The following is a 16,764-nucleotide window of genomic DNA, read 5'->3' as shown; positions in this document are numbered from 1 at the left end:
CACATCAAACTGGGCTAAGTTGACTATCCATCTTGAAATACGTCCATTGAGTGTTGATTTCTCGAACAAGTATTTGAGTGGATCTAATCGGGATACTACGAAAACGGTATGCACCAACATGTAATGTCTCAACTTAGTTGTGGCCCACACCAAAGCGAGGCACAATTTCTCGAGTGGTGTATAGCGTGTTTCGTATTCGAGCATCTTCTTACTTAGGTAAAAGATTGCATTCTCTTTGTTTTCTACCTCTTGTGCTAGCATGGCTCCCATTGTCTCTTTGGTAACCGTCAAATATAACCTTAGAGGTATTCCGGGAAGTGCTGGCGCTAATACGGGAGGATTTACGAGATAGGCTTTGATCATGTCAAAGGCTTTTTGACACTCGTCATCCCATATTACTGGTACATTCTTCTTGAGCTTCTTAAAGATTGGTTCACATATCGTTGAACCTACTTATGTATTGCAACCGGCCAATGAATCCTCGAATCTGTTTCTCGGTCTTGGGCGGTGGCATCGACATGATTGCTTTAATCTTGGTGGGATATATCTCTATTCCTCTAGAGCTTATGACGTATCCCAAGAGCTTGCCTGAGGTGACTCCAAAAGCGCATTTTGATGGATTCAACCTCATATTGTATTTTCTTAGCCCTTCGAAAAATTTCCTTAAGGCTACTTGATGGCCCGGACGGTCCTTTGATTTCACAATCATGTCGTCGACATATACTTCAACTTCTTTGTGAATCATGTCATGGAGTAAGGCAGTTGATGCACGTTGGTAAGTAGCACCTGCGTTTTTCAACCTAAATGGCATTACCGCGTAACAGTAAGTGCCCCATGGTGTGATAAAGGTCGTTTTCTCCATGTCTTCTTCTGCCATGAGAATCTGATTGTACCCTGCATATCCGTCCATGAATGAGAGAAGCGCGTGATTTGTCGTGTTGTCTACCAGAATATCGATGTGTTGCAAAGGGAAGTCGTCCTTTGGACTTGCCTTATTTAGATCTCGATAGTCGACACACATCCTTACCCTTCCGTCTTTCTTTGGAACTGGGACGACGTTGGCGACCCATTCGGGGTATTTGGATACTTTGATGAAACCTGTAGTTATTTGTTTTTGAACTTCTTCTTTTATTTTAAGTGCTACATCGGGTTTCATTCGACGCAACTTTTGTTTTAAAGGTTTCATTCCTGGTATTAATGGTATAGTGTGTTGAGCTATTTCTCTGTTAATGCCTGGCATATCTTCATATGACCAAGCAAATACATCGATGAATTCTTTAAGCAAGTTAATTAAATCGGTTCTTTCTTGTTTATTCAATGTTAGTCCGGTTTTAACTTCTCTTTTATGAGTTGAATCGTTCGAGATGTCAACTGTTTCAGTCTCTTCAATTACTGGCGTTTTCTTTTCAAGTGTTTCCATTGCTTTAATAATTTATTTATCTTTTTCATCGTTTGCTAAGCAATGTTCGTCATCTTGGGTTAGAGAAGAACCCGACAAGTAAGGAGAATGAGAGATATTATTATACTCTGAGATCATTACATCAAAGAGTGATATGTCCTCAGGGACTGGATCACTAACTATCCTAGCAGAAGAAATAGGAGGGGGAGGCATTATAGCTAAAGACTTAGAAGATTCTAAAGGGAAAGACTCTGACTCAGACTCTGACTCTGACTCTGACGATTCTTCAAACATCGGCCCTTGCCCTGTCGTGATTGATATCTTTCTTCCACTCGGAGTAGTCACCTTGATAGTCTTGCGCCACCCTTGCAGTGATCCTTCAGCTGGAGTAATTAGCTTCGAGGGGTCAAAGTTTTCGCTTTGTAGGACCGTTTGAATGAGTGAGGAGTTATCTTCCTCATAAGCTGGCTCATTCTTTTCTCGCCCAAACAGTAATCCCATGACGTTAAAGTCAAAGCATGGAGTACTTTCTCCTTATGGACGGGAGTTGGGATTTCGTCAGTGAAGTAGCAATCCAAGAAAATCTCGAATCCTGGTTGTCGTATGCCATTTACAACAAATGGTTTGGGAAGTTCATGGCATGGATAGTCCTCTCCTTTTTTTATAAACTGACCATTAAGCGTAAGAGGGTACTGATCCATTGGAATTGCTTTCTTTTGAATGCGAGCGTCCCTACGTGCTTTCAACTTGTCCTGGGCTCGCTTGAGATCTTTCCGAGTCGGTTCGAAACCAAGTCCGAAAGTATCTAGTTTAGGGAGGCCAGGTGACTTTATCGATTTTGCTATCCCTTTCTTCTTTCCTAAGGTCATCCTAGGGAAGTGTCCTTGTTTCTTCAGCATAGTGTTGATAATCATGTTGGAATGGGGGTCGTGGCAAAGAGATGTCCTTTCATCCTCTTGGATTAAGGAGACTTCTTCGTTAAAGCCCCATAGGTCTTCATCATCTTCGTCGTGCTCCACGTTGATGATTGGATTTTCTATTGATTTGATCCTCATCGGCGAAGCGTCAATAGTGATGGGGATTCCTCCAACTATGGCTTTCACTTGTTGGTGGAGAGATGAAGGGACGGCCTTTAGATCATGGAGCCAAGGGCGTCCTAACAACAGATTGAATGAGGCTTTGATGTCTACCACTTGAAAAGTAGTAGCATGTTCTATTGCTCCTGCCGTCACATTTAGGATTATTTTGCCAAGAGCTTGACGACGAGTATTATCGTAAGCTCTTATTCCTTGTGTGGACGGAGTTAAATCCTCATCCTTTATGCCGAGCATCCTTGCAGTCCTAAGTGGACAGACATTAATAGCCGATCCATTGTCTACAAGAGTCATGGGAACATTCATCCTTTTGCAGACTACCGTGAGGCTTAACGCCTTGTAGTGTTTGTCACCTTCTGGGGGTAAATCTTTGTCAGAGAAGGTGATTAGATTAATTGGACTAGGGAGGTCACTCGTGAGGAAGTTAGCTAGTCCCTCAGGAGTGGTGTCAGAATCTATCCCGATTTTATCCAAGGCATTCATCACAACCAACCTATGTTCTCGAGATGTTGCCAGAAGCTTCCATACATTCATCTCAACTTTTTTCTTCTTGAATTGTTTAACGATGTCATTGTCTTCTGATGTGTCCATTTTATATAGTATTTTACCCCCGTCCCTTGGTCGTAATTAGTAGTGTTTTTGGCTCCTTAGAGCCACTTTTATTACTAATTGGTGTTTTCCAGTGTTTTCGTAGATTTGGTTGACTTTTGCAGGGATTTATGCTTTTGGAGTATTTTCCCGAGATATTTATGAGCAATCACGAGCATTGGAAAAGCACGACCAGAGTTTATAGCCCAGGGCCGGTTAGAGACATCGAACCGGTGATTAAGGGCTCGGTAGAGGTGATACCGGGGCATTTGGACCGAGTATTCAAGACCCAAAGAGGAAACCCAGATTGGCCCGAAGAATTGGAGCCCAATCAAAGTCCAAATAGTGGCCCAAATGATCCGCCCGACCAAAAAGGCTGGCGCCCGGAGGCGCGCCCGGCCGGGCGGGAGAAGCGCCCGGTGACGCACCCGGCCGGGCGCGAGATTTGTATTGGAGTAAAAAAAGGCGCGCCCGATCGGGCGCGTGTATATTTAGGAGACGATTAGCATCGTTTTAATTTGTTTTGGTTTAGGATTTTTGTACGGAGTATAAATACTCCTCCGTAATATGATTTTAGGACTACTTCTTCTTCTCTTAATCTTTTTCTCTTAGACTTTCTCTCTCTACTTAGTTTTCTCTCTCTTAATCTCTCTCTAAACTTTTGTTCTTAATTCTTTCATTAATTCCAGATTTATTTTGGTGACGATTTCTCTTCCCTTAATCTTAGTTATTTATTTTATTCCTTCGATCATGATTTATTTTACTGCTTTGCTTAGTTTATATTTAATTATGTGTGAGTAGTTTAATTTCTAGGGTTTATGGGGATCCATAAATAATATGAAGGGGTAAATTGTTGTTGTTAATTATCAATGCTAGATTAATTTCCTATTGATTGATTCAATGCTCTGTGACTAGATTAGGCCTATCTTTTATGCATGAGTTTGACAATATTGATTCAAGAATCGAGAGATGAGAATTAATGTTTAGGTCTAGTTTCAATAGGCAAGTTAATTTATAAATGGTTAAGTCAAGAATCGAGAGATGAGATTTAATACTGATAAATTAATTGTGTGATTGTAATAAGTAGCGAGAGCCCTTTACAATCTGGTTAATTGATGCATTGATGATTGACTATTTTTTATTATTGGTATTGCATGATAATTTCTTATTGGATTGTTTTAATGTTTTACAATTGCGGCTTGTAAAAGTATAGCAATATTAAATTGATGAATCGAGCAGATGTTAATTTGATATTAAAGGCTATTTTCAATAAGAACTTAGATCTAGTAAATTGCGAGAGCCTGCTAGATCTATGTTGGTTAATAAATTGCGAGAGCCTGTTAATCATGTTATTTATGCAATGTCAATGATTGATTACCCTATTTTACCCCGGAGTATTATTTATTGGTGAACCTATGCCCTAGATCCTTTATATATTATTCTTTCCCTATTCCTACTCTTTTTAGTTTAGTTTCATATTCATTCATAAATATTGGTTACTTAAATAATTTAGATTATAATATTTAATTAGGAGTAAAAAGACTAGTTTCCCTGTGGAGATCGACCCTACTTCCCTATCTACTTTAGTTAGTGATTTAGGTAATTATTTTTGATTAGGGGATACGACTTTACCCTGTCATCTTCGATGATAGGTATGGGAACTTGTTGTACAGTAGGCATAGGTTGTGTTGAAACGGGAGGTTGCATTCTCCCGGATCTTGTGAGGACGTCTATTGATGAATCTTCTTCAGCCCAAATGTCGTCCGTGGTGTATAATACAGAAGGTGAAGGTCCTACTATGTCCTTTAGGTAGACATCTTCTTCATCACTGTCCCGTACTCCATTAACAGTTATGTCCTCTTCTTGTTGAACTTGGATTAATTCCTTTTTTTCAATCATTTTCTGCACCAAATCCTTGAGTTTGAAGCAGTTTTCTAGGGTGTGCCCCCCTGACTGATGGTACTGACAGTAATATCTATCTGTCCTTTTTAATGATTCAAATGGTCTCGGTTCGAGAGGTTTGACCTTGCCACTCTCGAAGAGCATTTCGAACATTTGTGCATACGGGATCCCAATTGGAGTATAAACTTTATTGCTCTTCTTGGGTCTTTCGGTGACTTGTAAGGGAAAATACTTTGCCTCATAAGTCATTTTCACTGGTGTGGACTCTTTTTTAGGAAGTTCATCATATTTCTTGTGAAGTTCGTTCATAATTTTGAGAGTTTCACGTAACAGCTGCGATGTCTCCCTCATAAACAGTGTGAGCAATCGTATGTCTTTCTCGTTTGCTGGTTCTGGAAGGTTATCTTCGACATCGAAAAAGATCTCTTCTTCTCCTTCTTCGACATTGGCTGCTTTGACAGGCTTAATGAGAGATGAGGGGTCAACTTCGCTTTATTCATCGGAGATAGCCAAAGTATGAGCTAGAGGTGCATTGTCAATGCTTGGCTTTTTACTAGCAGGGGGCAACGGCAGCTTGTTATTGTCAATCAGATCTTGGATAGCTTCCTTAAGCTTCCAACAGTTTTCAGTAGAATGGCCCCTACCTTGGTGATATTTGCAATGTGCGTTGGGATTCCAGTTAGGCGACCTCTTCTCAACTGGTGGATCTCCAAATGGTCCAATGGGAGTTATAAGACCTTTTGCACTTAATCGATCAAATGCGGTGTCATAACTCATGCCAATAGGAGTGAGGTTTCTCCTAAATGGTTTCTTTTGTCCTTGGTTGTTCATGGCGAGGACTTCTCCTAGATTAAAGGTGCTAACATTATTTGAGTGGGCGGTTTTGGAAGAAGAAGGATTGTCGTTCTTCTTTCCTTTCCAGCCACTGTTGGAGTTATTGTTGGCAGCTTTAGATTTAGCCAAGTCATCTTCAATATTAATCCCAATATCATAAACAGCCTTAAAGGTATGAAGGTTATTTTGATATTTAAGATGTTTTGAATATTTTTCTTGGAGGTTTTTAATGAACAGTCTCACGGACTCTTTTTCACTTGGTACCTCGATCATTTTGGCTGAGGTTTCTCTCCACTTGTTAAAAAAAGCAGTGAAGCCTTCATTCTCCTTCTGTTTGAGGATTTCCAGTTCTCTATGGTCAGTTTCGACTTGAATGTTGCATTTGTATCTATCAACGAAAGTGTTTGCTATGGATTCCCAGGTAGAGGTCTTTTCTTTTTCAAGAGAAAAGAACCATTTTTGGAAAACGGTCTCGAGAGATAGTGATAACAGAGAAGGGAAGACTTTCTTATCGATACCCTTGATACTCATTATTGTTTCGAATGCTCTTAAATGGAAGTAGGGGTTGTCGGTTGCCCTAAATTTTGGGATGTCGTTGGCACTGAACTTCTGCGGAAGAAGATCTTTATCCACCGAGACCCCTTGGGATGTGAGTTCTTGAAACTTGTAGTCGCTGGACAACTTGCTTAGGCTCTCTTGCATGAGGTCCATTTGTTTTTTCTTCACGGGATCCTCGATCTTAAGTGCGAGAAGCTTCAGTGTCTCAGTTACAGTAGCCAGTTGGTTCTTGAGATCATTGACTTCTTCTTGAGTTTCCATTATAACTCTTGCTTTCCTCTTGCGGGCTATAGGTTTGTCGAAAAGTTGGACTTGTACGAAGAGGTTATCTTTGATTAATCGTCCTTCCTTTCTTGACTACGCGTTGTAAATTAAGCCAATTCGCGTTTTAATTACTTGACTCGAATCAATTTGACTTTATGGTTTTTTATTTTTAAAAAAGTATGCATATTTTTAAGGAACAATAATGTACATGTGTTTAGGGAACTAAGTATTATTATTTATTGGAGGATTAATATCCGACTTACCCCCCTAAAAAAAATGACAGAAAAAAGGGCGCGCACACAAGACTTTCTTAATCATGGTCAGAACATGTGTATTGGTGTGTGAATTGAGTGTAGGTGAAATGTTTGGACTCTTGTGTAAGACCATGGGACTTAGTGCCTAAACTCGAACATTAATTCAATTAAGCATCATTGTCGGCAAAATTAACCGAATTAAACAGAAAACTGACTAATTAGACATTAGGTGATGACTCGACAAATAATCCGAACTGTCGGCCAAGCGACAGGACTGGCGTCACAATATGGTGATTGGCGCCAGACTTTTAGTAAATGTCTGGCGCTACACACCATACAGTGGCGCTACAGCTCAGACTTTGGCACCAACATTGGAGCTTTGGTCTGGGACTGTTTTCGGTATTATTAGTCAACTGGGGTATGCCTAAAGTCTTACTAGGTCCATTCCGATTAAAAAGAAACTTTATTGACTCAAATTAATTAATTAATTAATTAATTAATTAGGCAAAGTTCTTTAAGTCATTAATTTTAATCTCAACACAAATCAACAAACGGTTAAGAGGAGCATCGAATATATATGCACAACAAATAATGCACAATTAGTCAAGTAGGCACAATATGATGCAATGAGTTCGCAACCTAACCATGGCTCTAGTTCTCTAAAGTTCGGGATATGGTTTAGTCAATAGGGTCCATGGTTAATTGTCCGGATGCACCGCGTAGAAGCCTAACCGTGAAGGGTTAACGCGTGTGGATTGGACACCGCGAGTTTTTAGGAAAAAGCTCACTTCCATGGTTTGATGAATTCAACATCTCAGATGTACCCTTTGTTGCCAGGAGCGTTCAATCGGGTAGATAGAATATGAATTCCTAGAGGGTTATGTCCATATGTAGAACACATATGGGTTTCAGAAAAGTGAGAAAAAATTCAATCAGGAAGTAGGATCGAGTAAACAATACGAAAAACCGGTCGAAATTAGAACGCATATTTCTGGCTCGGTATTGGGGGAAATTGGCGCCAGCAAACAGAGACTGGCGCCAACTTTTAACTGTAGCGCCTGGCGCCAATACTGGCGTCTGGCGCTACGGCTAAAAGTTTGGCGCCAAGCTCTGGCCCCTGACGCTACTTCCCACATGCCTCAGCAACTTTCTGTGCTCAATAAAATCATCCAGTTTCGCGCGGTGTTATTTCAGTCCTAGTTGTGAAAGACATTTCTCAAATTTCCTACGTGTAAAATCCTATGTTTTTTACTCATTACGGATGGTCTTTCCAATGAGAACCTTTTTATTCATATGACAATAATGTTAATCAAAATTACGCACATGAAATACTTAGAACTTTTCGAGTCTCATCCACTCATTCTAAATCATTGCCGAAACAAATTCAGGAATTAAAATAGAAATCCTCCCCTGTGGAGTCGCCAAAAACTGTAGGGAATAATTTCAAGCCTTTAGAATCCCACTAGCTTGAACCCTACTGTGATCATACACTAAAGTACGGTGGCGTCCAAAAGGGAAGAAGATAGATCAAAAGAGTCGCCAACAAGTTTTTTAGGAACTTGTAAACCATTCACGAGGTGAAGGTTACACCCCTTAACGATCCAAGAGATCGTCAACTCCATAAGGTCATGAACCAAATAAGGGTTCGGGGATGATGGTACAAATCCAACCTAAAAGAGATTGAACCTGCCCTAATAATAGGCCTCTACTTTATTCTGATCGTATTCATGTGCGCTTTCTGACTAACATACAATCAATAGGATTAACCTAAACCTGTTTAATCTATGTTGGTTGAATTTAATGCACAAATAAAACTATTATTGGCGATCACTTGAATTATAATCACAATTAACCCTAACAAGATTATTAATTATCTTATCAAGCGTGATTGCAAATACCAATTCCCTTTAACATGCATAAAGGTGATCAAGCAATAAATAAAATAATATGCATATCAAGCAACATAATAAATAATCAACATCATTAATAATAATAATAATATAAATCATAATTAATAATAATCATAATAACAATAATAATATTTATAATCATGTTAAAGCATAATAAAAATAGCAAGATCCTAGGCATGATACTAACAAGATTGATAACAAACCCTAGCATGTCACTAAGCAATAAAAATCAAAGCTTTAGCCCTAACATGATACTAACATGAATTAATATTAGGAAGAATATAGGAAGCATCACAACAATCATATTTAATATTAAAGATACCCTAGACATGATACTAGGAATATCATAATAACAATGTAAACATGATATCTACATCATAAATCAATTAAAACCAATAAAGTACTTACTTGGATGCCTCGTACCTCTTTCTAATTACAAAATACACACGTTAGTAACTTCAAGGAAAATAATAATCAAAGCAATCAAATTAAATAATTGAAAGAGAGATTTGGGACCAAACCCTCAGAAATTAAAACCTTTCACGTCTAGGGCGAAGGCAACTTCGAATATGGCTAAGTGTTTCTAGATCTAATGAATGCAGAATTTTGTATTAAAAAGCAAAGGTTTAGAAAATAATACTAAAGAATCAATATTGTTGAGAATTGATGAAAGAAAGATGATGAATGAATGAATGACGAAGAATTAGAGGAATGGATTGTAGATTCAAGAGAGTTGATGATTGATAGATGTAGATGATGAATGAAAACGGAGTTTTTGATACGATATTTATAGAGAAAATCATCCAAAAAAGATAATTTAACAAAATAGAGTCTGAAGATCGAAAAACAACCTTGGCGCCATCCCTGGCTAGTTGGCGCCAGCACCAGTGGCTAGCGCCAGGCGCCAATGGCTAGCGCCTGGCGCCAATCCTGGTTCCAGGCGCCAAGGCCTGGGGTTGGACGCCAAACTGATTTTTAACGCGTTTTCGAAAATCCGATAAATTTCCTGTACTGGAAGATAAAATAATATAATTTCAGTCGAAAATGCTATTTGATCTTGATTAAAACTCTGAAGAGTCCTAATTGAATTAGGAATGAAAAGAACCATCTAGAATGTTCTAGAAGACTAAAACCATTCCTAATTACATTAGGAATGATAAATTATATTAGGCCCTCCCCTAGATCATTAGGTCGTACTTAAAACTCAAACTGGGCCCAGTTTAGTAAATTGGCCATAACTTCCTCAATATTCATCGGAATTGGGCTTATAATATATCGTTGGAAAGGTCTTTGCAAGCCCCATCCAACTATACCACTATTGGACCCATATCAGGGACCAACCAAACTGGATTGGCTGTTTTCTTAAAATAAAGTTTTCAAAAACAGGGAGAAGAGAAAAGAAATAAAACTTTCCGCAACGCTAGACTTTTCCACACTTTCGTTTCATTCGATTATGATTCGACGTGAAAGGCACTCATCACCGGGTTTGGTTTTGGGGAGACACAAATGGGTGTCTACAGATTATTATTATAATTGTTATGATTATTTTAATTATGTTGATTATGATTTATTATTATTATTTTGATGATTATTATTATGTTACTTGATATATATATTTATATTTATTGCTTGACCACACCTTTTATGCATGTTTAAAGGGAATTGGTACTTGTAATCACGCTTAACAAGATGTTTAATAATCTTGTTTAGGGTTAATATGATTATAATTCAAGTGATCGCCAATAATAGTTTTATTTGTGCATTAATATTCAACCAACATAGATTGAACAGGTTTAGGGTAAACCTATTAATTGCATGTTAGTCAGAAAGCGCACATGAATACGATCAGAATAAAGTAGAGGCCTATTATTAGGGCAGGTTCAATCTCTTTTAGGTTGGATTTGTACCTTCATCCCCGAACTACCAGTCATGGTTCCAGACCTATTAGAGTTGACGATCTCTTGGATCGTTAAGGGGTGTAACCTTCACCCTGTGAACGATTTATAAGTTCCTAAAAATTAATTGTTGGCGACTCTTTTGCTCTATCTTCTTTCCCTTTGGACGCCACTATGCTTAAGTGTATGATCACAATGAGGTTCAAGCTAGGGATAATGCTTGAAATATTCCCTACAATTATGTTTAGGGAAAAGGTTATAATATCAATTACGCTTATTGTGATTCCTACGATGCTTCCTATTCTCTTTCTTAATATTCATGTTAGTATCATGTTAGGGCTAAAGCTTTGATCTTTAATGTTTAGTGACATGCTAGGGTTTGTTATTAATCTTGTTAGTATCATGCCTAGGATCTTGCAAATATTATTATGCTTTAACATGATTATTCTTATAATTGTTATAACTATTGATTACTATGATTATTATCATTATGTTTCTTGATATATATTTTGTTATTGCTTGATCACGCTGATATGTCTAATTTAGATAGTGTTTTACCCCCGTCTCATGGTCATAATTAGTGGTGTTTTTGGCTCTTTAGAGCCACTTTTATTACTAATTTGTGTTTTCTAGTGTTTTTGTAGTTTTGCTTGAGTTTTTAGGAAATTTTACACTTGGAGCGTTTTTCGGGTTTTTCACAAAGCAACTACGAGCATTAGGATTACACGACCGTTTTTTAAGCCCAGGACCGGTGAGAGCCGGTGATTAAGGGCTTGGTATGTGACACTAGGGCAATTGGATCGAGTATTCAAGACCTGAAGAGGAAATCCGGATTGGGCCGAAGAATCGAGCCCAATCAAAGTCCAAGCCTCGAAGAAGAAGCCGGGCCCGATCGGGCAAACATACGTCCGATCGGGTGGGCGCGCACAAAGCAGCACCAAAAAGAAAGGCGCGCCCGATCAGGTGAGTGTAGGCTCGATCGGGCACGGCACACTAGCAAGGGCGTAGAAAAAAAGGCGGGCCCGATCGGGCGCGTGTTTTTTAGAGACCTGATTAGTTTTCGTTTAGGTTTTTTTTAGGGAGGGTTTAAGTACGATTTTTGTACGTAATTTTTTATTACCTTCTCTTTTAGATTTTCTCTCTACTTAGAATATTTTCTCTCTCTTAAACTCTCTCAACATTGTTCTTAATTCCATTCATTAATCCATTCTTTTGGTAACAATTTCTTCTCTTTTAATTTCAGTTATTTTGTTTAATTCTTTCATTATGTCTTGCTTTATTGATTTGATTAGTTTAGATTTAATTATGCTTGAGTAGTTTTATTTCTAGGGTTTATGGGGATCTAATAAATAATATGAAGGGGTAAATTTGTGATTGTTGATTATCAATGCTTGGTTAATTTCCTATTTATTGATTTAATGCTATGCAATTAGGTTTGGCCAGATTTAATTGTATGAGTTTAGAAATATTAATTCGAGATTCGACAGATGAGAATTGATGTTTAGGCTTAGTTTCAATAGGCGGACTAATTTATAAATGGTTAAGTCGAGATTTGACGGATGAGATTTAATACCGGTAAATTAACTATGTTATTATAATACGTAGCGAAAGCCCTTTATAATCTGATTAATTGATGCTTGATGATTGCTTATTATGATTTGCCCTGGAATTTTGTTTATTAGTGAACCTATGCCCTAGGTTTCCCTTTATTAATTTAAACCCATTTTATTCCTTTCCTACTTTTACTTTAGTATTTAATTACATTTTTACAACAAACTGTTACTTGATAATTTAGATTGCATTTAATTAATTAGGAGTAAATTGACTTGTTTCCCTGTGGTTCGACCCTTCTTCCCTATCTACATAGTTAGTGGATTTAGGTTTTTTTTTATTAGGTGAATACGACTTGAGCCTGTCAAATTTTGGCGCCGTTGCCGAGGAAACGGTTTTATTTTTATTTTCTGATTATTTTTTTGTAGTCTAGATTATCCCCTCTTGTCTCAGAGAACGTTAGTTCTTTGAGGCAATTCTCATATTTGTCTTTTAGTTCCTTGTTTATGCCCAGGTGTTCCAGATCAGGTTACATTTCATTCGATCCTGAGATCAAGCGCTCGTTTCATAGGCAAAGGAAAATCTATAGACAAATTCTGGCGGGTTTTGAGGAAGACAACAATTGAAGAGACCCTCCCTCTGATTCTAGCGACGCAGAAATTCCTTCAGATTCAGAATCAGAGATGACGGCCCAAAAGAAACTCAGTGACTACTCGCAGCCGAAGCTCACGGATTTCCCGCACCTTACTCCCACTCCGGCTCTAGATGGAGTTCATTTTGAGATCAAGCCCCAATTTATCACTATGATAGAGAGGAAGCAATTCAGTGGAGCTAAGGGTGAAGATCCTAATCTTCACATTGCAGATTTCTGCCAATATTGTAACATTGTTAGACAAGCCGGGGTCACGCAGGACCAAATCAGGGAGATTCTTTTTCCCTTTTCATTATGTGGCAAAGCTAAATTATGGTTTAATGGTTTGAATAGAACTGCACTTGGTATTACTGACTAGGAAACTCTTGCTTTGAATTTCTATAATAAAAATTATCCTGTAGAAAGAACAGCAATACTAAGGAGTGTTATTCAGAACTTCGCTCAAGAGGCCGATGAAACGCTATATGAGGCTTGGGAAAGGTTCAAGGATCTACAGAGAGAATTCCCCCACCACAATCTAGCACAATGGCAATTGATCCAAGCATTCTACAATGGACTTGGAAATTCTTCTAGATCAGTTCTAGATTCTGCAACCAGTGGGAGATTCATGAATTTAAATGTGGACGATGCAGGACAGGTTATTGAAGATACGGCAATACACAATTCCCAATACGGGAATCCGAGAGGGTTTGCAAATAAAGGAAAACATAATGTCGATTCCGTATCCTTTTTGCAAGCTCAATTAACGTCTATTTGTCAAAAATTAGATAATCTTACTACTACTCCTGACTTTGTAGCTAATGTTTCTGCTGTTGCTAACAATGAAGCTTTTTGTGAAAATTGTGGAATTGTAGGGCATTCGGAGCAAGATTGTAGGAGTTTCATGGAACAAGTTAATGCCTTTCAAACCAATAGGCAGAATAACCCATATTCCAACTCTTATAATCCTGGTTACCAAAACCATCCATATCTTTCGTACAAGAGTACCAATGTACAAAACCCTCCACCTCCTTAACAACCACAACAGCAACCCCCACCACAGCAAAAATATTACCATCCAAATTATGGCCAGAAAAGCCAAGCATCACCCTCAGATCATCATCTTCTGACCCTACCATGACAGAAATTAGTGCAATGCTTACTAATATGCAAAAGCATATGGAGAGTAGGGATGCGCAAATTGATTCTATTTTAGCCCACAATAAAACCATTGATAATGAAATTGCACAACTTTCATCTACCCTATAATCCCGTCAGCAGGGAGCTCTATCATCACAACCTATCCATCCTACGGATCATGCAAATGCAATCACTCTAAGGAGTGGTTCCCATGATGATGGACCTCCTATGCCAAAGGAAGATGGACCAGCAACTGATCCAGATTCCTCTATACCAATCGCTAATCCTACTAACCCTGCAGGGCTATAAACAGATACTAACCCTTCCAATGTTTATGTGCAGGGTAAATCTCAAGATAAGGGAGGAGATGTGCAGAGCCCGGTTATTAAACTACCGTTCCCTAATAGACAATTGAAGAGTAAGGTTGATAAACAATTTGGTAAGTTCTTAGAGGTTGTGAAAAACCTACAAGTAATAGTTCCTTTCCCTAATTTAATCACTCAGGTTCCTGCATATGCTAAATTTATGAAAGACATTCTGACTAGGAAAAGGGCCTTTAATGAAGTAGAAACTGTAGCTTTCACAGAGGAGTGTAGCGCCTTATTGCAAAATAAATCCCCTCTTAAGTTAAAGGATCCCGGTAGTTTTTCTATCCCTTGTCATATAGGGAATGTTTTTATTGGTAAAGCTTTGTGTGATTTGGGTGCCAGAGTCAGTGTTATGCCATCGTCTGTCTGTGCTAAACTTAATATGGGGGAATTAAAAGTTACTAATATCACTTTGCAAATGGCAGATTGTTCTGTAAAATACCCCCTAGGTATTTTAGAGGATGTCCCTGTTAGAGTTGGTAAATTTTTTATTCCTGTTGATTTTGTTGTTTTAGACATGGCATAGGATACACAAATACCCATTATATTAGGTAGGTTTTTCCTCCATACTGCAGGAGCCATTATTGATGTGAAAAATGGTAAACTGACCCTTTCTGTTGGTGATGATAATGTTACCTTTAATTTAGGGAAGGTTTTGAAAGGGCCTATGCTAGAGGAAAATTGTTGTTATATTGATGTAATTGATATAATGGACGATATTTGTGATGATAGCTTGCCACAGGTTCTTGCAAGGGATCCCCTGGAGGAAATTCTTTGTGGGAATTTATCTACAAACAATGCAAGCGTTTGGGGTAATGAGGTACAGGATATTGAAAGAGTTCTTTCCTTAAAAGAGTTAGACCCCAAGGAAACAATGAAGGTAGTAAATTTAGTTCAGGAATCGAAACCTGCAGAGGTCAAGAAACCTGAACTAAAACCTCTCCCTTCTCATTTGAAATATATTATTCCTAGATGAACAGGAACTATACCCCGTGATCATCAGTACTGCACTTAATGACCTACAAACTTCCCAACTTCTAGGGATTCTTCAAACCCATAAGAAAGCAATTGGTACAGTATTAATGATCTCAAGGGTATTAGCCCTGATTTTTGTATGCACAAGATACATCTAGAGGATAACTATAAGCCCTGCATTCAACCCCAAAGAAGATTGAATCGTAACATGCAGGAAGTAGTCAAGAAAGAGGTTATAAAACTACTTGATGCAGGTATTATCTATCCTATTTCTGACTCCAAGTGGGTAAGTCCTGTGCAGGTAGTGCCTAAAAAAGGTGGGATGACTGTGATCACTAATGAAAAAAATGGATTAATTCCCACTAGAACTGTAACAGGGTGGCGTATGTTTATTGATTATCGTAGACTGAATATCGCCACTAAAAAGGACCGCTTCCCCCTCCCCTTTATAGATCAAATGCTTGAGATGTTAGCTAACCATAAGTTCTTTCGCTATTTGTATGGGTATTCGGGATTTTTCCAAATTCCGATTCACCCTGAAGATCAGGAAAAGACAACCTTTACATGCCCTTATGGCACTTTGGCATATCGTAGAATGCCCTTTGGTTTATGTAATGCTCCCTCTACCTTTCAACGTTGTATGATGAGCATCTTTTCTGATTTCATATAGTCTATTATGGAAGTCTTTATGGATGATTTTAGCGTGTATGGTTCTTCATTTGATTCATGTCTAATTAATCTCGCTAAAATTTTAAAACGATGTGAAGAATGCAACTTAGTTCTAAACTGGGAGGAATGTCACTTTATGGTGACAGAGGGAGTAGTTCTAGGTCACATTGTACCTGATAAGGGCATACAAGTAGACAAAGCTAAGATTTCAGTGATTGAGCAATTACCTCCCCCAGTTAATGTTAAGGGAGTTAGAAGTTTCTTGGGTCATGCGGGGTTTTATCGTCGCTTTATCAAAGATTTTTCAAAAATTGCTAAACCACTGACTCAACTTTTGCTCAAGGATGCTCCTTTTATTTTTACTGACGAGTGCCTTAAGGCTTTTAACAGGAATAAGCAAGCTTTGATATCGGCACCCATCATATGTGCTCCTGATTGGAATCTCCCTTTTGAGATCATGTGTGATGCAAGTGACTTTGCACTAGGAGTCGTGCTCGGACAAAGAAAGAACAAGGTTTTGCATGATATTCATTATGCAATCAAAACTTTGGATGAAGCCCAAGTCAGCTATGCCACAACGGAAAAGGAGTTTCTTGCTGTTATATATGCTTTAGATAAATTTAGATCATATCTTGTTGGTTCTAAAGTCATCGTTTTTACTGATCATGCAGCGTTGAAGTACTTGATAGCTAAGGCGGAATCAAAGCCAAGGCTACTTCGATGGGTTATTTT

General features: G+C 38.4%; 1 non-coding gene across 1 annotated transcript; it reads right to left on the bottom strand.

The window, feature by feature from the left end:
* Positions 1 to 13,313: 13,313 nt before the first annotated feature.
* LOC145629816 (small nucleolar RNA R71) lies at positions 13,314 to 13,420 on the bottom strand. The gene has a single exon (XR_014111953.1). It is a non-coding gene; the product is annotated as a small nucleolar RNA R71 (small nucleolar RNA).
* Positions 13,421 to 16,764: the final 3,344 nt, after the last annotated feature.

Source organism: Chenopodium album, chromosome 4, assembly GCF_948465745.1.
Source record: "Chenopodium album chromosome 4, dcCheAlbu1.1, whole genome shotgun sequence".
Classification (NCBI taxonomy): Eukaryota; Viridiplantae; Streptophyta; class Magnoliopsida; order Caryophyllales; family Amaranthaceae; genus Chenopodium; species Chenopodium album.
The sequence above is the reverse complement of the archived record's forward strand: the minus strand, read 5'-3'. Positions and strand labels throughout refer to the sequence as shown.